At 37.1% G+C, this 24,010-nt stretch overlaps 1 long non-coding RNA gene across 1 annotated transcript in view; it reads left to right on the top strand.

The window, feature by feature from the left end:
- LOC140615600 (uncharacterized) overlaps positions 1 to 23,465 on the top strand; it is a 34,033-nt gene extending 10,568 nt beyond the window's left edge. The window contains exons 2-4 of the long non-coding RNA XR_012016096.1: positions 3,696 to 3,760; positions 4,282 to 4,391; positions 23,375 to 23,465. This is a non-coding gene — a long non-coding RNA (uncharacterized lncRNA). The remainder of the gene's footprint in view (positions 1 to 3,695; positions 3,761 to 4,281; positions 4,392 to 23,374) is intronic.
- Positions 23,466 to 24,010: the final 545 nt, after the last annotated feature.

Below are 24,010 nucleotides of genomic sequence, written 5' to 3'. Positions count from 1 at the left end.
TTTGAAGTGAAGCATTTGTTTAAAAAAAAAAATAGCAAAGATAAGAAAGTGCAAGGTGTAAGGAAACATCATGAGGATTTGCATGGAGGGATCAATTCCTTGAAAGAGATATTTGTATTATAAGCCTGATAACCCTCTACAACATGTGTGCACACACATGCACACACATGCATGCACATGTGCACGTGCACACACATACACTGACACAGCAGGACATGAGGGGGCAAAAGAGAGATAAAGAGTGAAAAGGGAAACAGGTGATGGGTTTTTAAAAATTAATAAAAAATTAAAAGAGAAGAAAAGAAGAAATTAAGATGGTGGGTCTGGCACTGTTTACCTATTTTCACACCCAGAAACCTCAAGTGTTTCCACTTTTATAAAAGAATTTTAAACTCTCCATCCTCCAAACTTTCTGCCTGCCAACTCTTACATGTATTGTGTGTGCCATTCTTTACCACACCAGCCCCTGCCCATGCATACAACATGCACCACACTGCTCAGAGCTCCTCAGCATTTGTGTTTTCCTACCTTGGAATCTTCATCCACCATCTCCTCCACGTGGATGTTCATTCTTATTTCTTCTTCTCAGAACTTCCCTGCCATCTCCACTCTATAAATACAAGCCAGCATCACTTATTTATTTGTTTGTTCATTTATTTGACCAAGATTTGATGAAAACTTTTTCATAAAACACAAAAAACATTTATTTTCTGTTCCTGTTATTTTTCTATTTGGCACAGTTGTCCTATGTGACAGTGGCAGCTTCAGCTTTGTAAGTCTAGAGTGCTTTGTGTATGCCAATTCTCATGGATTTATTTTTAAAATCTTTAATTTAAATTCAATTCAGCTAACATATTCAGTATTATTAGTTCAGGAGTAGAATTCAGTAATTCATCAATTGCATGTAACACCCACTGCTCACATTACATCAAATGCCCTCCTTAATGCCCATCATCCAGTTATCCCATCAGCCTGTCAACCTCCCCTCCAGCAACCCTCAGTTTGTTTCCTTTGGTTTAGAGTCTCTTATGTTTCCCTCCCTCTCTGTTTTTATCTTATTTTATTTTTCTTTCTCTTGTCCTCTGTTCATCTGTTTTGTTTCTTAAATTACACATATGAGTAAAATCATATGGTATTTGTCTTTCTCTGATTGACTTATTTTGCTTAGCATAATACCCTCTAGTTCCATCTATGTCATTGCAAATGGCAAGATTTCATTCTTTATGATGGATGACTAATATTTCAATATATATCTCACATCTTTATTCATTCATCTGTTGATGGACCTCTGAGCTTTTCCCATATTTTGACTATTTTGGACATTGCTGCTATAAACAGTGGGGGCGCATGTGCCCCTTTGAATCACTGCTTGTATCCTTCAAATGAATACCTAGTAGTGCAATTTCTGGGTCATAGAGCAGTTCTATTTTTAACTTTTTAAAGAAAATATTTATTTATTTATTCATGAGAGACACAGAGAAAGAGAGAGAGGCAGAGACACAGGCAGAGGGAGAAGCAGGGTCCTCACAGGGAGCCCAATGTGGGACTCGATCCCAGATTCTGGGATCACGCCCTGAGTTAAAGGCAGAGGCTTAACTGCTGAGCCACCCAGGCACCCTATTTTTCACTTTTTGAGGAACTTCCATACTGTTTTCCAGAGTAGCTATACCAGTTTGCATTCCCACTAATAGTATAAGATGGTTCCCCTTTCTCTGCATCCTCACCAACATCTATTGTTAATTTTAGCCATTCTGACTGGTGTAACATACTATCTCTTGTAGTTTTGATTTGTATTTTCCTGAAGCTAAGTGATGTTGAACATTTTTTCATGGTCTGCTGGCCATTTGTATGTCTTCTTTGGAGAAATGTTTGTTCATGACTTCTACCCATTCCTTGACTGGATTTTGTTTGTTTGTTTGTTTTTTGGGGTGTTGAGTTTGAGAAGTTCTTTATAGATTTTGGATACTAGCCCTTTATCTGATGAGTCATTTATAAAAATCTTCTCCCATTCTGTAGGTTGCCTTTTAGTTATGTTAACTATTTCCTTTGAATAGCCAAAGTAATGTTGAAAAAGAAAACCAGAGCTGGAGGCATCACAGTTCTAGACTTCAAGCCATATTACAAAGCTATAATCATCAAGACAGTATGATGCTAGTACAAAAACAGACACATAGATCAATGGAACAGAATAGAGAACCCAGAAATGGACCCTAAACTCTATGGTCAACCAATCTTCAACAAAATAGGAAAGAAGATCCAATGCAAAAAAAGAAAGTCTCTTCAATAAATGATGTTGGGAAAATGAACAGCCACATACAGAAGAATAAACTGGACCACTTTCTTATACCATATGCACACACACACATACACACACACCTCAAAATGGATGAAAGTCCTAAATGTGAGACAAGAATCCACCAAAATCCTAGAGGAGAACACAGGCAGCAACCTTTTAGACCTCAGCTGCAGCAACTTCTTGCTAGACACATCTCCAAAGGCAGGGAAATAAAAGCAAAAACGAACTATTGGGACTTCATCAGGATAAAAAGTTCTAACAGATTTTTTTTAAATAAATGATTCCCTAGCTAGAGCCTATTTGTGTGAGGATGCTTTACCAGTTAAAATGAAACTACAAAGTGTGTTTACAACTAATTAAAATATTTAACTTAACTTTTTGGTAAAATTTGCTAAGATTTGTGTACAATGTAGAATTAGTATTTTCCATGAAGCCCTTTTCATTCCAAGATCCCATTGCCACTTCTCTAGTGAAACACCATCTCTCACTTGGCTTGTTTCAGCCTCCTAGCTATTGTGCTGCCTTCAGCCTTGCTGCCTTGAATGCATTCTTCATCCTACATTCACAGTAATCTAGTTTCTAGAGCACAGATAAGATTGTGCCTGCCCTTGCTTAAAGCACTCTGATGGCTTATCTCTGTTCTTAGGATGAAGTCCAACCTACTGAGCCAGAAGACCCTGCCTTATCTTCTCATAGCTCCACTCTCCAGAGAAAATGCTCCTTATTTTGTTGCCACTCCACCCACCTTTGCTGTTCCTTCTGTCTGGAATAATGTAATGCTCTCCTACTTCCACAGATAAATAACTCTTAAATATCTTCTATATTGCCCTACCCTCTACCTAAATCCGATATTTTGTTTGTATAGCATTCTACATATTCTCTATTGTAGCATATTTCAATTTTTAAATTGTGTGCTAATTTTTATCTAAACCCCACGAAACTGGGGATTCTTAAGGCGAGGACCATATCGGGCTTGTTCACAAATTAACAGAATGGTCTGAGACAAGATAGCACTCAATTGATAATTGTTGACTTAAGTTTAGTGGAGCCTCATTAATGAAACTAACAGAACACTTGTTCTATTAAAAAGAAAAAACAACCAACAATTCTTGGATAAGAATAGCACTTTCTCATTTCGTATCAGTAAACTGGTTACCTAGAGAAAATGGAATGACACTTCTGGAGTCAATTATACTTCACCTAGTTGCCTAAGGGAAAGAGGAGATGCCCCATACAAAGGAATGCTCTGCTGTTTCCTGGGACCACTACCTGGTTTGAAGTGCCTTGCAAACCTGGGATCATCCAATTATGCCCCTCAATAGAACAATACTAATCTCTACTTGTTAAGTGTGTTTGATGTGACATCTCTTTTAATATACATTTTTCCTTTCTTTTTTAGGCCCAGAACTACCTTATAAGGCAGTATCACCATTATGCCTTTATATGAGGCAGCTGAGCTCAGGGGTAAGCAAGTCTCCCAAGGATTCCAGTGTCTGTAAGCCTCAGAGCCAGAATTCAGTCAGAGCTGTTTTTTATTCCAGAGCCTTTGCTCTTTGGATTTCAACACATTGTCTCCCTAAGAGCTTCCCCATACATGCAGGCTGGGAATGGAGTAGAGAATGGGAAAATCTGCCTGAGTGGACTCAGAATAGCGAGTCTCTCCTAGTAACAGAATGTTGGGGAAATAAGACTATCCATCTCTATCGTCCTTGTTTTAAAAAAACAAACAAACCACTTTTGTGAGCCCACTATCTAGGTGAGGATAAGAAATAAATGAGTTTTTGAAAAGTTTTAAAGGCAGATGAAAGTCTTCTTCAAAATTTATATTCATCCACCTAACAAGCAACTCCAAAATCCAAGGAAGGGCCTGCCCATTCAGCCTGCAAGCAGAGCTGCTGCAAACAGCTGTTCATTATCACGGTGCCATAGCATCATCAAGTGTCTGTGGTATTAAAGTAAATCCTTGTCTCTCTGACCCATGACAGATCCAGTCATCCAAGAGATGACTCCTGAGATACATCTCAACAAGCTGCACGAAAAACCAGGGCTTCATCGTCGAGCTGTTACCAAATGGGAAACTTCCTATTATTCCAAGGTATGTTATGCTAAATGACCAATCATTTTTTATTGATTCTCAGTGCTATTTTTCAGGAAGTCCTAAGTACATAATCCTTGCTGATCTTGTGGTCCTTGGAAATGACAGCTAAAGCCAGCAGTGAGCTTAGTGAAAGAGTGAGATGAAGATAGCAATGTCTCTCCTGCTGCATTATTCATACAAGTAAGCCCATTCACTAATGGCCATGCAGGACGCCTAATAACTCTTGGTGCTTAGGAACAAGAGTAGAAGATCAAAGTCTTAGCAAAAGTACAAGTATGAGGTTATGTGAAAATGTCAATAATTTTTAGATATTTTATTCCCATAGCTTAAGGCCTTAAATTCTGAGTTTCAGAAAGGTAGGCTGATGTCTGTGACAATTTCCTTTCCCCTGACTGGCAAGAGTATGTACCACATGTCATCTCAAAAGTATCTCTGGTATGGGTAAATGAGTGACTAAACCACTTAGCTCCTTTAAGGAAACTTTCAGAAATTTATCACTTATTTTTTTACATTTAACATGTGTGTGCATGCATATGCATGTGTGTGTATTCCACATACATATGTACACATATATGAATATTAACATGCATGCGTACACACGTGTATTTCTATCTTTTTTAAAAAAAGATTTTATTTATTTATTCATGAGAGACACAGAGAGAGAGAGAGACAGAGACATAGGTAGAGGGAGAAGCAGGCTTGTCCCTGGGAGGCCAATTCGGAACTTGATGCCAGGACGCTGGGATCATGGCCTGAGCCGAAGGCAGACACTCAACCACAGAGCCACCCAGTCTTCCCTCTATCTGTCAATTTTAAAGAATTGACTACACCTCACATGATTGTGGAGGCTTAGTGAATCCAAAATCTCTAGGCTAGCAGACTAGAGACTCAGGGAACAATTGCAGTTTGAATCCAAAAGCAGTCTGCTAGAAGTATTTCTTCTTGCTCTGAGAAGGTCAGTCTTTGTTCTACTAAGACCTTCAACTGGATGAGGACCTCTCACATTATGAAGAGCAATCTGTTTTATTCAAAGCCTATCAATTTAAACATTAATCTTATCTAATAACACCCTCAATGAAACATCCAGGTTAATGTTTGATCAAATACCTGGGCACCCATGACCCATCTGTGTTGACACAAAAATTACCAGCAGTCAGCCACTCGTGATTTTACAGTATCACTTTGCATTCTCATCAATAATGTAGGAAAGTTCCAGTTGTTTAGCATCTTTGTCAGCACTTGGTATTTAATATTTTTATTTTTGCTGCTCAAATAGTGTTAATATAGCTATTAAAACAGTGGTTTTTAGGCATACCCAGGTAGCTCAGTCAACTTTTGATCTCAGCTCAGGTCTTGATCTTGGAGTTGTAGTTCTGGCCGCGTGTTGGGCTCCATGCTGTGTGTGGAACCTACTTAAACAAACAAACAAACACCACCAACAACAAAAAAAAAAACTGGTTTTTAATTTGCATTGTCCTGATGGCTAATGATGTTGAACTTTTTGAGTTCTTATTTGCCATTCTTATATTCTATTTGTAAAGTTCAGGACCTTTTTTGATTAGGTTTGTTTTCTTATTATTGAGTTTTTTAAATTCTTTATATATTCTAGATAAAGCCCATTGTTGGATATGTAATTCACAAATATTTTCACCCAGTCTGTATCTTGCCATTCTTTTGTTAAGTGTCTTTGGCAAACCAAAAGCTTCAGATTTGGGTGAAGCTCAGTTTATCAGTTTTTTTTTTTTTTTTTTCTGTGTCATTTTTAAGAACTCTTTACCTAATTCCATGTATTAGAGATTTTATCCTATTTTTTCCCTAAATATCCTGTAACTATATGTTTTACATTTAGAATTATGATTTGAGTTAAACTTTATAAAATGTATGAGGCTTAGGTCAAAGTTCTTTTTTTATATATGGACAATCATTTGTTCCAATTTATTGAAAAGGTTATCCTCTCTCAATTGAATTATATTTGCACATTTGTCCAAGTTCAAATGGCCACATTTTTATGGGTATGTTTCTGGACTCAATTTTCTCCTGTTGATCTATGTGTCTATCTCTCTGGTATTAGCAAAGCTTTACTGTCTGATCTTGATTTAATTATTGTAGCTTTATAGTAAGTCTTAAAATCATGTAGTTTGATTTCTCTAATTTTGTTTTTCTTTTTCAGAATAGATATTCTATTTTTTCTCCTTCATATAAACTTGCAGCTACTCTACACTGCATGTTCTATATTAGGCTAATCCTTGTTTCAAGATAATGTTGTGTTTTCTTCTCCCCCTAGGCCTTTGTTCATGGCATCTACTCTACTTAGAATGTCCTTTTCTGCCATCTCTTCTCAAAGTCCCACCCACATTTTACAATACAGTTCAATTCCTATGAAGTGTTTTGTCTTGCGTTTGTAGCTAATATAGAACATTGGGTGAATTGGATGACATGAATCATAGCCTGGTGCAGAGCAGATGAGAGAACTGAAGAACTCATTGTTCTCCTGGACTTCTGGACTTTTTGCCTGGCCTAAAAGGAGCTGAAGTGAAGCTTTGCCTTTGCTAAACTCCAGCCAGTTGCCTCTCATAAATCCTTTACTGATAAGATGGATGGATAGATGAGAATGCCTTCACAGATGTGTTCTCATTCTGAGCACAACAAATACTCAGAATTGACAATGGAGATGAAAGGTAGCATTTTGGGATAATATATTCCTTTAAAGTGTGTGTCCAGACAGGTGAAAGTTTGACCCATGGAAGAGTTAGCATTTCCATAGCACTGTATCCATTCAGACCTATGGCATACCCTACGGTAAAGATCAATGTCAGATTTTTATTCTTTTTCCCAAGAATGAAGCAGAGAACAAAAGTTGAATTTGTTTCTTCCACATGTCAAAAAAGGAAAGGGAAGGAAATTAGCATATCCTAAGTATTCATTAGTTAAATTCCTGTGCCAGGTATTTCACATACTACAGTTATTACACAACAATCATTTCACACTGCTTTTACCACCAAGATAAGTGTTGTTATCTGTACTTTATAAGTGAGGAAATTACATTTAGGAGACTTGACTAGGGCTATTTGATAGAACCGGTACACATGGGATACATACACAAAGTGGAAGCATAAGTAGGAGACATGATGTATGGAATGTGTAAGAGGGATACCATGTGCTGATATCATTGAACTCTGAGCATACTTTGTAAGCTGTTAAAGAGCTCTTTCATGTTTATAAATATCTTTGAGTTAGTTAATGATGTAGCCTACATTTGGGTTAATTTTACTTAGTTTATTTCTAAAACATTTGCTCATTTTGTCAATTGTCATGACATTTCCTTGAAGGCACTTTGGGTTAGACATGGAAAGTGTAGTTCTCTGCCATAGAGAAGCTGGTGTGGAAGGAATGTGTTTGAGAAGACTGTAGGCAACAGAAAGAGGAAGCCAGAGGGAGCCAAAGCTGGTCACAGCCAGCTGAGATATTAATGTTCCCAGTGACTAATAAAGAAATTAATTAATTAACATATTTATTTTTAACTTTCTAATACTTGGATTTAAATTTTTTCACAGATGAGATTAAGCTAGATGATAAGGGACAACATTCACTGAAGGGAGCTAGTGTCTATCAATTGAAAGTAATAGGATAGTCTTAATTTCCTCTACTTAAATTTATTAAAGCAAGTAATATGGCCTACATGATAGGGGCTCTACTTGTGTCCCCTGTCTTCTCTTGTGTACCTCTGTACTGTGCATGCTATGTTCTTATTGTCCTAACATACTTCAGGCACCCCAAAATGATTCCTCTGCTCAGATTATTCCTCCAGTATCTACCACCTTTCATTTGCAAGACTGATTCCAATAATGATTATGGGAATTTTATTAATTAAAAATTATTTTTATTAGTAATTAAGTAATTAATCTCATTTAGCAAGAGAGGAACCATACTTCACAGAGTTTAACACAAACTTTTGTCCAAGCTGGACTAGTCATGGATCTACTGAAATGACCCATCATTGCTGGTGGTAGAAGTAGAAATTGCTGAGAATCTTCCAGTTATGTTGGAGAATGGAATGTAGACTGAGACACATGTACACAGAAGCAGTGGAGAGCCTGATGTTGAAGGGAGATTTTATTTTATTTTTTACATTTATATAGCTTTGTAGATAGTGCAAGTTTGCAGAATTGGGAAGGAGAGCATAGTGTATTTTGAGATGTGTGCTGTGCATAATGAACCAGACTATGTTAATGTTCTTTGTGAGATGTAAGTAAAGATTAGAATTCATTTTTAATTACTTTTTGTTGATGGGCTGTGCTATGTACAATTTCTGATTGTGATTCTATGAAGAAACCGGGCCGTGGCAGGTTCCAACTTGCATTCAGATTGTACTTCTTCTCATTCTTCATGTTTCAGATAAGTCACATCCTTCAGAAAGCTTTTCTTTACCTCTGAGTCTGCATTAGATGCATCTCCTGTGACTTATGCTTCCTATCACAGCGTTTACCAAGTTATATTGTAAATGCACCTTTGTTTCTGTCCTCCCTTGTGCTGTAATATCTATATGGGTTAGGCCTGTATCTATTTTCTTTTTTTTTAAGATTTTATTTATTTATTCACAGAGACACACACAGAGAGAGGCAGAGACACAGGCTCCTTACAGGAGCTTGACGTGGGACTCGATCCAGGGTCTCCAGGATCACACCCTGGGCTGCAGGCAGCGCTAAACCGCTGCGCCACCGGGGCTGCCCTGTATCTATTTTCTTAATCACTGTATTCCAGCACTTAGCATCTAGAATGGTACAGAATATGTATTCTAAATATTCAGAGAAGGGAAAAAAAAGGGAAAGAAAATGACAGTATGATGATTAAGTTATGTAGTAATCATTGGGCACTGAAAATCTTTTCCTTCTGATTGTTGTATAAGTGATCCTTTAGCAAGTATCTGCTGAGTCTACTATGTGCAAGTGCTGTTCTGGGCATGGGGATAAAAGAGAGATGAAAACTGATCATATCCTTGTCCTAAAGAAGTATACACTCTACACACCAAGTGAGATCAAGCTAAAAATTCATTGAATTCCTATTTTGCTGATCAAAGTAAGCATTTTTTCATGGACTACTTATAATATTGTAAGATATTACTCTTTTCAGAGTGTTTCTAATATTTGATGAGCATCTAAAAAATAGAAATGCGCCCCCCAAAAAAATAAAAAATAGAAATGCCTGTACCATCCAAGAGAAGCCCCCGCAATGTCTTGATGGCAACACTCTGGCCAAGGGAGGATCCAGAAAGAAAATAAAACGCTTCTCTAGGATGCACTCTAAAAGCTAACTTCTTAACCAGGATGGGGCTTTCTCTAAAGCATTTATGGAGTAAGAAAGAAGAGTTTGCAAAAACATGCATATGTGTGAATGACATCATGATACATGGATAGTTTGGAGGTGAATTCAGAGAAGGTAAGGACAATAGGAATTGCGAAGTGCTTCAAAGAAGTGGAGTATCTCACGTGAAGAAATGTATTTATCATTATATCTCAGTTGTGGATTTCTTTTTTTTTTTTTTTAAGATTTTATTCATTTATTCATGAGAATACACAGAGAGGAGAGAAAGAGCCAGAGACACAGGCAGAGGGAGAAGCAGGCTCCATGCAGGGAGCCCGATGTGGGACCCGATCCCGGGTCTCCAGGATCACGCCCCGGCCTGAAGGCGGCGCTAAACCGCTGGGCCACCCAGGCTGCCCCTCAGTTGTGGATTTCTTAATTCACAGGAAGTATGCATTTCCAGTCTTATACTGCAATCAACTAAAATTCAGAACTGCCGCAGCCAGGGGCTGCATCACATTTATTTCTCTGTCCACCATGCTTCATACCTAGTAGTCACCCCGATGTCTGGGCTCATAGAAAAATGTACAAAACAAATAATCCAAACAAGAGATAATCAGGGGATTATTGTGGGTTTTGTTTTGTTTTGTTTTGTTTTTTTGCCTTTGGTGTTTTTGTCCTCTTTTTAATATTTTCCTTGAAGTGCTATTCAAATAGCTTTCTATTGCCATAAATGCAGCTTGATGTTGTGAAAAATTGAATTCATGTTTCTTGACTCTATCCCATGTGACAGTGAATTTATATATATTAGCTCAGCTAATCTTCACATCAGTCTTCTGTAATAAATATTATGTGTTTAGCCCCATTTTGTAGATAAACTTGGTCTCAGGGAGGAAGACTAACGTTCCCAAAGACACACAGTTAGTAAGACCCAGAGTCTAGAGTCATATTGCAGAGGCTGGGTTTAAAGCTTGTGGTATTCCTTCTGCTGAAGCACCTATTAAAAAAAATCAAAACTGGAACTCCAGTTTGCCATTTTTCAGGGGGTATGCAAACCACTCTACCTCTCTGAATCTTTTTTCTCTGTTTAATGGGGGATAATAACTTCTATTTGATGAGTAATGGATGCTAATTATTGACATATTTATAAATGCTATCCATAATCCTCATTACAATCTTAAAATAGGCATTAATATTCCTGTTTTACAGATAAGGAAACCACATTTCAGAGATATTAAGCAATTGACCACATATCACATAGATAGATGGTAATGCCAGAGCTAAAATTTGAACCCAACTATGTGTGATTCAATCCAGTTATTCTTCCACTATACGGGGCCAGATTGCTGATATTTTTGGCTTTGTGGGCCATGGGTCTGTTTTGCAACTCTCACTGCTGTCTTTGTAATGTCAAAGAAGCCATAGGCAACATGTAAATAAGTGAACATGGCTGGGTTCCAATAAAATTTATTTACAGTCACTTAAATTTTTCCAACCTTTAATGATGTAAAAATCATTCTTTAACCTCATCCAGGTGATCAAAGTTAAGATCATCAGTGGAAAATTATGCAACCAGCATGTCAGTATACTTGATATATGATGAAAATGGGACTACTTTTATGTCTTTCCTCCAGACCACCTGTAAACCCTATATAGCTATGAGAAAAACACTAGATTTGAATCAGAATATATTCTATCAAATACAAGATCAGTATTTATTAAAATAGTCAAAGTCATCAAAAACAAGAAAAGTCTGGGAAATTGTTACACCCAAGAGGAGCTAAAGAAATATGTTGAGTGAATGTACTATGGTATCCTGGATGGGATTCTGGAACAGAAACATTAGGCAAAAACTAAAGAAATCTAAAGAAATTATAATATAATATTGACATTAGTTAATAATAATGTTTCAATATTAGTTGTGACAACCATACCATAGTAATGTAAGATGTTAATAACAAGGGAAACTAGGTGTGGGGAATATGGGAGCATTTGTGACATGCTTGCAACTCTTCTGTAAATCTAAAATTATTCTAAGGAAAAAAGTTTATTAAATGTGTTTAAAAATGTAAGCTCCCTCATCCCCACCTGCAAGTGTATATATATATATATATATATATATATATATATATATATATACACCACTCACAGGCCATATAGAAACAGATGGTGGGATAAACTTGGCCTCACAGATCACAATTAGCTGTCCCTTGCACTATGCTGCTCTGCTTCTGTACCATCTTTATTGGGCCATTCAAGGATTTTATACGTAAAAGTACTTTGTGAAGATGCAAGCTGTTATATAGATTATAGCTTTATTTGTGCACTTAGTATATGTTATTTCATCTAACAAACATTTACTGAGTGACTACTGTGTACAGGGCACATTGCTAGATTTTGACCAGTAAAGTAAGAAAGACAAAAGCTCTGCCTTGAGAAGCTGGAGATTTATAAGATTTAGGCATTTATAATAATTATCACAATACCACCAGATAAAATTAGTCACTATATAGCATACCAGCTACAAAAGATTTGTAAAGGAAGGAGTGATACATTTTTATTGTAAGAAGAGAAGAGGGAAAGATTTTCAAAGAGGAAGTGATGTTCGAACTGAGTCTTAAATGACAAATAATGAACTCAGTGGGAAAATAAAAGTTGAAGGTGAATGGTGGGAGGGTGAGGGAATCAGAGGACAATCTAGGCAGAAATATAGACATATTCAGGCTAGTCATATGAGAAAGCATGATGTGATCTGAAATTTGCATGAAGTTTGTTATGTCTGAGACACATGGCATTATTATGGTGTCTACTGAGCAACTCACTGCACACTGGACATGATGTAAGTGCATTTCATGCAACAGCTTCTTGTAGTCTTTATTGTCTAGTAGGCTTCTGAAGTATATTTCTGTCATTGAATTGTTCTTCCCCCTAAATTAATTTTTTTTAATTTTTAAAAATATTTTATTTATTTATTTTAGAAACAGGGAGCACCTGCAAACAGAGGGAGGAGCAGAAGGGGAGGGAGAGAGAGGTCAAAAGAATCTCAAGCAGTCTCAGCACTGAGTGCAGAGCCTGACATGGGTCTCAGTCTCATAACCCAGAGATCATGGCCTGAGCTGAAACCAAAAGTTGGATGCTCAAACAACTGAACCACCCAGGCATCCTCTTCCCCCAAATTTTTATGTTGGAATGCTAACTGCCAGTTCCTTAGAATGTGACTGTATTTGGAGATAGAAATCTTAAAGAGGTAATCAAATTATAATTATATCATTAAAATGACTAATCCAGTATGACTGGTATCCTTATAAGAAGAGGAAATTAGGACATGTAGAGAGGAAAGACCATAAAAAGACAGAGGGAGAAAATCTCCATCTAGAGGCCCTGAGTGGAAACTAACCATGCTGATACCTTGATTTCAGACTTCTGGCCTCCAGACACCTGAAAAAATAATTTAAGATACTCAGTCTATGGTACGGTGTCATGAAAGCCTTAGACAATGAATATGATCTTCTATGAACTTCTATTGTCCATATATCTCCAACTCTCCTGCTACCACCCTAGCTAAAAGCAGTATCATCTCCTTCTTGAACTATTACTATTGTCCCTTAAATAGTCACTCATATTTACTCTCACAGCCCTCCAAACAATTGCTAACCTAACCTCGAAATGCAAAACATCTTTGTGCCACTTCTCTTCAATGATTACATATGATGAAACGAGATCAGAAGACTAAACAGAAGAACATTGCATTAGCCTGAACAAAAAGTGGTAGGAGCTTGAAACAAGGCCGGTGGAGTAAGGACACAGAGGAAGGGAGAGATCAGACAGGCTTTGAAAACAAAAATCCAAAGGACTGTATGGATTTAATATTAAATGGTAGGGAAGGAGAATAAGAGATGGATCATGAATGTCTCTCAGTTACCTATCTAGAATTCTTGCCACACAGAGCAGATAATTTTTAAACTTTCCTTTCTTTGTATGATAAAATCATTTTCAATAATGATCATGTAATAATTGATACATCATTACTTTCTTGATTTGTACTTTGAAAACAATACACAAAAGAAGAATGCATTTAAATTTTAAAGTCATTATTCAAATTCATCAAGATATTTTATATATATTTGCTAAATATTTATTGTTTGTGCTTTCCAAACAAAAATATTGTATCACCCAGTTCGTATTTATTTCAATATTTTAAATTTTTAACACAAATGACAACTCCAAGTGGTCATTTCATTCTAATGAAAGACCTGAAGCCTCAAGTTCTCTTGCTTTATTTTTTCAATCAATGTGCTACTTTTATCTATTGTTTTAATGCAAGAATATGTGTTATCATTGGAAAATGGGGATATACACTATACCTAAAATAATCTTGAATGCTTCTGAACCATTTCAACAATGGCCTATGGAAAGAGCCCAAATGTCCATTGACTGATGAATACAAGGAAGATGTGATATATATATATATTATATATATATTCATTTATACAAATATATGATGATGATATATATCACATCTTCATATATATATATATATAATGGAATATTACTCAGCCATCGAAAAATAAAATCTTGCCATCTACAATGACATGGTTGGAGTTAGAAAGTATTATGCTAAGTGAAATAGCTCAGAGAAGGACATGCCATATGATTTCATTCAAAGTTACTTTTTAAAGAAACAGGTGTAGGGATGCCTGGGTGGCTCAGCAGTTGAGTGTCCGCCTTGCCTTTGGCTCAGGTCGTGATCCTGGAGTCCCGGGATTGAGTGCCACGTCAGGCTCCCTGCATGGAGCCTGCTTCTCCTTCTGCCTGTGTCTCTGCCTCTCTCTCTGTGTATCTCTCAAGAATAAATAAATAAAATCTTTAAAAAAAGAAACAGGTGTAGGTATCTGCGTATGTTGAGAGTTAACTATGTAACTAGATTCTCAGGTTAATTTCCATGAAGAATAAAATATTTATTATAGTATGTCATAAAATAGGCTAATTTGAAACTTGTGCATATATTATTAAAACTCAAGAATAAGCATGACAATTATTTAGAACTTAGAAAATTTTTTTGAAGGAGGAGAATTTTATCACTGGCATTATTTAGACTTGCCACAACATGGGGATTAAAAAAAAATCAATGTTTAGTCCAGTGTACTATTTTGCTTAAATTCTCTCCATATAATGCACCCCATAATTGACTATACCTGAGACGGATAGTTCTCACTATATCACACTGCCCTTGATCCACCCTGTTCTCAGGTATTTGACTCAGAAAAAAAAAATCCTGTTATGTTGCCTGTTATGGTCAAATTTCATATTGAAGTTCTAACCCTATGTATCTGAGAATATGACTACATAGGGTCTTTAAAGAGGTTATTAAGTTAAAAGGAGGGCATTGGGATGGTCCCAAATCCAATATAACTTGTATCCTCATATGAAGAGTTCATTAGAACAGACACCCATAGAGGGAAGATGGTATGAAGTCACCAGAGAAAGATGGCCATTTATGAGCCAGGGAGAGAGACCTCCAAGGAAATCAAACTTTTCAACACCTTGATTTTGGACTTCTAGCCTCCCAAACTGTGAGGAAATCAATTTCTGTTGTTTAAGCCACACAGATTGTGGTACTTTGTTATGGAAGCTCTAGAAAACTATTATATTGCCTGACTTATAGGGAGAAGTTTTATTAGAAACCTAATGGAAAGAATAGCTATTAACTCTTTTTTAAATGTTTGGAAAAATTTACCTGTGAAACCATTTGGTTCTGGACTTTGATTTTTTGGTAGTTTTTTAAAATTATTGATTTAATTTCATAACTAGTAATAGATCTGTTCAGATTTCCTATTTCTTCCTGATTCAGTTTTGGAAGATCGTGTATTTCTAGGAATATTTCCATTTATTTTAGTTGTCCAATTTGTTGCCACATAATTTTTCATAGTATTCTCTTATAACCCTTTGTATTTCTGTGGTGTCAGTTTTGGCTTTTCTTTTCTTTTTTTTTTTTTAAGATTTTATTTATTTATTCATGACAGACACACAGAGAGAGAGAGAGAGAGAGAGGCAGAGACACAGGCAGAGGGAGAAGCACGTTCCATGCAGGGAGCCCCATGTGGGACTTGATCCCGGGTCTCCAGGATCCGGCCCTGGGCTGAAGGCGGCACTAAACCGATGAGCCACCTGGGCTGCCCAGTTTTGGCTTTTCATCTCTTGTTTCTGATTTTATTTTTTGGAGGTCCTTTCTCTCTTTTTTCTTGCTGAGTCTGGCTAAAGGTTTGCATTCTCTGGGACAACTCAGAAATTTCAGAACTGAATTTGGAAAATGACAATGAGCCAGATAAATATATTTGCACATCATCAGCATTTCGGTGGTAGTTGAAGCCATGAGAATAGATGAAATTATCCAGAAAGGAACATGTAGTAAGGGAAAGAAGGCCAAGGATGGGTGCTTGGGGACACCCCACAAATCTGAATAAATGTGTGTGTTTTCTTACAGATATACTTGGACATACTAGCTGGGGTTATTTACCAGAGAGAGGTCATTCAGAGAGGGACTAAATTTTGGAGAGAAAATCATCTGTAAATGAAAATTGTTCCTGTGATAATCCTCAAAATGAACAATTTTCTCATCTGAGGCTAGCTATCTCTGTGATCTACCTGAAAAATATCTGGCTTAAAAAACTGGATAGGAAGAAAGTGTGAACTGTTTCTTTCAAAGGAAATATCACTGGCAAAATTAAGTGACTGTTGAATAAAAAGGCAAACTGAAAATTTAGGTTTCTAAAACCTAAGGTCTTTACGTGCTGGAAGGGCCATGCTTTGAATATCTCAGAATGGTGTAATTGTCATTGGTAAGCCAAGAAATAGGAATATCTATGAAAAGCTAGTTTGAAAAAAAGAATAGACCACATCAAGGCTTTAGTGAGAAAGAATAAAATGTCACTGATGCTTGAAATAAAAAATATCACAGGCCTTTTTCAACTTCAAAGTCAGCCCACGTTGTATGTGTGCATGGATGGGTGTGTGCATGTGTGGAAGAGCATGCACAGATTTAATGTCAGATTTCAGTGTATCTTCCAACTAGAAAATAATTATTTTATTTAATAAAGCTTAATGTGTTTTTTTATCTCATTTGTATTAGATATATTTATATATTCATCTCTTTAAAATAAGTCTTTTCTTTTTTAAAATTTTTATTTATTTTTATTTTTCAACAGTCTTTTCTTATAAGCAAAAAGTGAGTATGTTGAAAAATTTGAGGGTAAGGCTGACCTCATTCAAGCTTTAGGTAAGGGCTCAAATGGTAGGAACAGGAATCAATTAGTCTCTTGCTCCATCTCTCAGGCCTGTTTCCTCTGTGTATGCTTACTTCCCTAGCAAGATTTCTATAATGGAGGCAAGATACTACAAGTAGTCCCAGTATTCTGCTCAAGTTCAAATGTCCAAGCAAAATCCTCATTGTATCTCAAAGGATCTGATGCAATATATGCCCATTAATGAACCAGAATTGCCTGGAAGTCACATACTGTGCTGATTTTTGTACGCCTGATTCATGTGTTCTGCTTTGATTTGGTTTGGATCCCATATTGTCTATAAAGTCAAGAAGGGTATATCTGCAGATATCTGATACCAGATGAAGAGTGCATGAGTGTTGGATGGCTTAAAAAATATACACACATGCATACGCACAATGTGTTTATATATACATATATAATTATAAGAAAATACAATGCAAGCTAAAGAAAGAAAACTTTAAGGTGTTCCTAATGCCATTTTATTTGTGTATGTGAGAGGAACAAGTCAAAGGGGAAAAAGACAAATGATTGAGCATATTACTGTTTTAATATTGCTCATTGAGCGCTCCAGGAAGATAGTTTTCAACAGAATGTTATGGGACTAAATAATTATTCAGGGTTATTTTTGTGGGAGAATATTTTAAAATGCTGTTCGGGAGCCTCTTATTTTGAACCAGCCAGCTGATATGTGTGAAATCCTATTTGTATTTATATAGAAATTTTAATTAACTAGAAGTTTTAACAACTTCAATTTAAGTAATTAAGTTTAGTTTTAGATAAGGGTGGTTGATTGGGGTTAGGGATAATGTATTTTCCAGAAATGTGTGTGTGTGTGTGTGTGTGTGTGTGTAGCTTAACCTAAGGCCACTGGGTGATACCATATCTAACAACCACAGAACTGTTTTATGTTTCATGAGGGCAGTTACTCATGTGAGGAAAGCTCCTTATATACTTTCAGATATTTGAGGAACTACCCTTGATGTACCCATGTGGGATGATTCCTCCTACAAATGCACTGGCATTAAAGAAAATGGGAAAAATTGCATTCAGTGTTCATTACTTTTCTTCTGGATGTCTCTATACCTCCCATATTTCCCATTATCCAATGTATTTAATACCTTCTCCCTTCTGTCTCTGCCTTGCAGTGTTCCTTCTTCCCCTGCCTCTAGATTCTCCACACCTTCACTGACTATAACCCACTCATGGTGTGTGCCACAATATCCACCTGCTGAAAGGGGCATCAGAGGTCTGTTTAGCCCTTCATTTTATGTTCTCTAAGTTGAACAAGAGGCAAAGCACCTGAGACTGCCCTGGCGCTCTCACCAGTTAGTGTGTGATCTGTGACCAGAGTCCAGGGCTCTTTTTGCTAAGCCCCTCTGAGGCAAGTGCTCTCTCATCTTGCCCACCTCATCTGAACTGTAGCCCACATACATGTACCCTCTGAGCTCCATCTTTCTCTGCCTTTTCCATGATTTTATCTACCTCTCTGCCTTTCCTCCCAGTAGTGGACTTTCTGTTGTGGTCACAGCTCTACCTAACTTTGTTTTCTTCCTATCACTCCACTAGTGTGTGGTACAGTAGTGATGGTGGGGCAAGTGGTAGTACAAAATTCAAATAGCATATATTGAGTCCTCACAATATGCCATTTATTAAACATTTTATATCTCTTACCTCATTTAATTTTCAGACACTCTATGAAGTACCTATTATTGTTTATTTTATAAATGAGATTTTGGGAAGCAAAGTAACCTGTCTGAGGTCATGTTAGTAATTAATGGAAATATAATTTGAACCCAGTCCATCTGATTCCAGAGTTAGAGCGTTTCTATCCAATGCTATCTTGCCTCTCATACAGATGGTCCTATACTTTAAACCATAGCATAGTGTGGCTGGCAGGATTAGAGGGTCTACATAACAAATGAATGTGTACCTTGAAATGGGTACCCACATGAACTATGCAATACTTCCCTCTCATTTTTCAATCCTAGCCCCAATTGGACTATTCAGCTCCCTTTCAACCTCAACATTGAAATAGGGGAAGAAAGGAAAGTATGCAGATGACAATGGTGAAGGCAAAGGGAAATAGGGGGCAAGAGTCATTGAGGTGGAGGAAGGAGTGGCCAGGTGGGAAGTAGCATGGTTATAGCGAGAAACAAAAATTTGAATCTGATTCTCCTTGCCTTTCTGATGCAAACGATTATCCCTGTGCCATGTCATCCACCTTCTTGTGTCATCTGTTTTCTTACCACTCTGTAGGATCTTAATAACGTAATAAAATAAAATCCACTTGTCCAACGTAAAACATGGCTTATATGGACAAAAATCTGAGTCATCGTAAAAGCTTACCAAATCCCTCTAGCAGATACTGCAGGCAGCTGGCAGTCAAGATAGAAGGACCCTGAAGTGCAGCTAAGTTCAGGTCAATAGGAAGTATTTGTAGCTTGAACTTACGAGTTACAGTAAAGAGGAAATATGCCGGCTGTAAGCAGCAGAAGCATGTAATAACCCAGTCCCAATACATTTCAAAGTTGTTTTTATTGAACTGCAGCCATCTATCTAATTTGCTCTCCAGGGCATTCTTGGAGAGTGGTTTTATGATATATATTTTTAAAAAGCTGACTGTTTTCAATAGTTTAGATTTAATTTTTTTCTCAGTCTATTAGGTGTCATTAAGTCATGGCATTTTTAAGCTGTAATAGACAAATGCCTTCAGTAGGCAAATTAAAAATGGAAGATTTAATAAGTGAAAACAGTGTGATTCAGAGTAGGAGCGAACCAGTTTTGTATTAGATGGAGGAGACAAAAGATATCAGGAAATTCATGAGAGCTAGAAATCTTGAAGACTACACAAAGGAAAAAAGAAAGGTGAGAGAGTTTCAGCAAACTTTTTAAATTAAATTATAGTTACCCCACACAAGGCAGTTCTTTTTGGTGAAGCTGGAAAAAAAAAAAAAAGAGAGAGAGAGAGAGAGAGAAAGAGCAGCTCAGGAAAAAGAGAATTTGGGCAAAGAAACGTCTGAGATCCACACTCCTTCCCCTGTTTTGTTCTTGAGCTGTGACCATTTGCTCAGGATGCACTGATGGAGCACTTTTACACAGTTGAATAAACTCGGTGCTGTGCTTTGAGGTCATAGGCTTGACCCCTGAACAGTTTTGTAAAAAAGCAGTGTAGAGCTGTGGTGACCAAAGGTCTCTAAGCTCTGCTGCTTATTAGCCAAGTTATCTAGCCCCTTGGTCCTCAGTTTCCTCATTTGAAAAAAAAAAAAAAAGGATAATCCTAATACTCATCTTAAGCTCCATACCTAGAAAGGCAATCTGGTACTTATCCATGGCTCAAAAATATAAATAGTTATATACAAAGATTATCACTTGAGTATATTTTTACATGTTCACAGCATGCTCATTCTTTCAGCAGCATAGAAGGACAAATGAGCCTATCAGCCAGCATCCTTCCAAGAATGAGGCACCACTGGAGGGCACACAGCATTGCTTACATGTCTTTGAACCATAACATGGTCACAAAATTGACTTCTTGGCACGTTTTGTGAGTGTTGCCTACGCAGAACATCTATATAGCTTGTTTCAGCTTTACCTATTTTGTGAAGCTTAAGTGAAATGAGGATTCTTTTTTTTAGAGCAACAGAATCTAATTCCAAAACTTTAAGTAACATTTAACAAAATGCTGGCTTCAATCCACTAAATTGATTTTTAAGTCCCACTAATGGGTCATGACCCATTGTTTAAAGTCCTGATACTGATAATAATATCCAATTTCTCAAGGAAAACCCAGCCTGTGTGCACACAGCAGGTTTTGTAGTTACTTTTCTGGTATAAAAAGGCTTTGATGATTTCTGAGCAGAACATAGTGATCCAAAAGCATAGGATTTAGCCCATGTGGCTATTCTGCATGTGCTTTTTGCTCATAAAAGAATACTGGCCTTTTAAGTATTCTGGCTTCAGAGACCTTCTGGGAGACTGACCTCTCAGATGGTAAATGGCTAGCTACCTTACAAAGGGAAAAGTAGGAAAACAGGAGTTGTTTGGGCTTGCTTCCTCCCATGGCTGGCTGAAATTCTGGCCTGGAAGAATGGGCTGGTTGAGGGAGTGAGGTGGCCGTATGGAGAGGAATCCGAGAGAATGGCTGAAGTGGTTGGGAAATAAATTAAGAGAGCTCCAAGGCCTGGTTACTTCAATTATTTGTAGTTAAAGCATCATTATGAGCAATTAATGAGCAGCCATATGGCACATCTCTAAGTCTAAGCAATAATTAAATATTATTCAGTAAGGCTGCTCACTTCACATCCAGGTGGTTGTAAGCAATATAATCCCATTTGGTCCACGTTAAAGAGTTAAACATCAAAACAAAAAGTAACCACTTTCCCTAGCACATGCACACACACTCCCCTCCCTTCAACAATGTCCTGGATTACTACATCTATTGGATAGAGTTTTGAGACTGATAGTTTGTGACAAAACTAATATTTCTATTAGGGATCCTTGATGCAAGTTGCAAATGTGAATTCTGGCTAGTTTAAGCCATGAAGGTGTCATTAGAAGTATGTGATGATGGTTGACAAATAAAGCAAAGGCAATAAAAAAAAAAAAAGATAGCTATCAGGAAGGGCAAGGTCCAGAGCCGTTCTAAGAGTCCCTCTAGATGAAGAAGCCACACACACACACACACACAGGATCATAAAAACCTGTGCATTTGTAAGTGGATTGAAAAAAATGGTAAAAAATCAATACAATTAAACTTATATTTAGGGGCACCTGAGTTGCTCAGTCAATTAAGCATGCAACTCTTGATTTTGGCTCAGGTCATGATGTCAGTGTCGTGAGATTGAGCCCTGTGCCCAGCTCTGTGCTCAGTGTCCTGAGTCTGCTTGTCCCTCTCCCTCTGCTCCTCCCCTGGCCCCACTCACACACTCTCTCAAATAAATAAATGAATAAAATCATTCAAAAATTCAACTTATATTTAATTGAGTGCCAACTTTATTTCAAAGATGGTTCTAGAGGTTTGTGATACATCAGTAAGCAAAATAGACAATGTTCTCTGCCATCACAGGGCTCACATTCAATGTTTTATATGTCCATCCTAAATTCTGGTCTTAAGCAATGTTGATCATGGGTGGTAAACTTCTTTTGATAACATTCTTTTGGCCAGATATTACTTAAATTTAATATTATTTACCTTTTGGTTAATAAAACGAATATCTGATTCAGAGGTATATATGTATTTTTCAGTTTTAGGAGGAGACAGACTAACAAACTAACAAACCATCCTACTATTGAAAAATACACAATAAACATGTGACTTGTACATATTATATATATATTTGTATTTGGTACACTTGTATTTGGCTAAATGTTACATAAAAATAACTAAGTAAACTGTGATCCTAACCACTACTCAGTTTATAATCTAAGTTTGAAATGCTGCAAAGGAGTTCCGTTTGCTTAAAACTACTGTCTGTACCTAACATAACACTTTTTGGAAACATTATTATATGAACTAAAGGAACTCCCTAAAGTACTTAGAAAATTGTACACTTAGTGTAACAATGACCAGAGCATACCCCAAAGCTTCCAAATCCAAGGTACCTGAACAGAGGATCTCCACAAGTGCTTTGGGGAAACTAAAAACAAAACAAAACAAAACAGCAAAACAAAAACAATATTATTGGTTTGAAACTTCAAAATTCAAGAGGGAAATATAATGTAAAGGGTTAACTTTCCTGTGAAAATTCTTCATGAAAATCGAAACAAGTGATACAGTAATGAAATAACACAAGTTAACATAAGGCAACTTTTGAATTCATAATAGGTAGCTCTAGTATGATAAAAATGATATTACAAATATTGGATTCACTTTAAATGGAAGAATTCTTTCTCTTCCAGTGAGTCACCAAAGACTTGTTAATTTGCAGGACAATTGTTATGCTTTAGAAATTTTATTTTGTGTCTCCCTCTTTCCCACTTGCCCCTGTGAAGAGCTGAATATAGGAAGAAAACGAGAAAGCATTCTACATTTGGAAGCTTCTTTTGTTTCCCTTCTGGCTTTAACAGAAAAGGGATTCTCTGCTTCATAATGCATACACACAGCTGCGCACCGCGATGGCTGCGTACCACTGCTGCTGCTAATGGCACAGTGCATGGCTCCTGCTGTTGAGCCGCAGGAAGAGCTCTTTAACGAACCAGACATAGCCAGAGTCCATGCTGTTTTTACCTAGGCCAGAAGCATTGTTTAATACAATCTTGGGATTTAGTTGCCTCTGGAAATATGGCAGGATTTCTCTTAGTCAAAGGCAAATGGTGATGAATGTCATAATTAAACACTGAAGTATATCACAGTGGACTTATCAATGAACAACCTACTTTTTTGTCTTAATTACATAGGATGGTGGGCGAATATCTCTTCAGAAATGGAAACATACCTCCCAGCCACCTTGATTTTTGTGACTCTTACTTTGGCTGTCTAATAAAGATCTGTGGGTAAGTGGAGTATAGGCTGTGAATCATTCCAAAGCCTGAGCAGCCATAATGACCACCACTGGCTCTGTCCGTCCCATTCACCTGGGAAGTCGTCCAGTGAGTTCAGAGACAAACAGAAAGTAGAGGATTATGTTTTATATTATGTTACATTTTTTTTCCTATTACTTCTAAACTGGTCCTCAGACTATAAATTTCCTTTCCAAGAGTGGCATTCCTTTTAACAAATTTGCAGCAGGAGGAACAGGCTCGAAATAATAAGCACATTCCCTTCCTGTCTTATGTAAATGATACTTTGATGCTAATTGTCTGCTCATGAGAAATGATTTGGGATCAGATGTAGAAAGGAGTGTGCTTCTAGAGTTAGAGCTAAAGCCTCAGAGTAAGTGAGACTGGTATTTTAACTAGAGAGCCCCTGATGCACTAGCTGTCATTGACCAAGTCACTTCTGCATTTCTGGTTTTTTAAAGGAGTTCTTACCTATAAACCCTAGAGATCACTTTGCTTGGCATTTTGTAGCTGTGCTGCGGGGGTTTATTTGTG

This window comes from Canis lupus, chromosome 23, assembly GCF_048164855.1.
Source record: "Canis lupus baileyi chromosome 23, mCanLup2.hap1, whole genome shotgun sequence".
In the NCBI taxonomy this organism is placed as follows: domain Eukaryota; kingdom Metazoa; phylum Chordata; class Mammalia; order Carnivora; family Canidae; genus Canis; species Canis lupus.
Note: the sequence above shows the minus strand (reverse complement) of the source record. Positions and strands in the feature narration are given on the sequence as shown.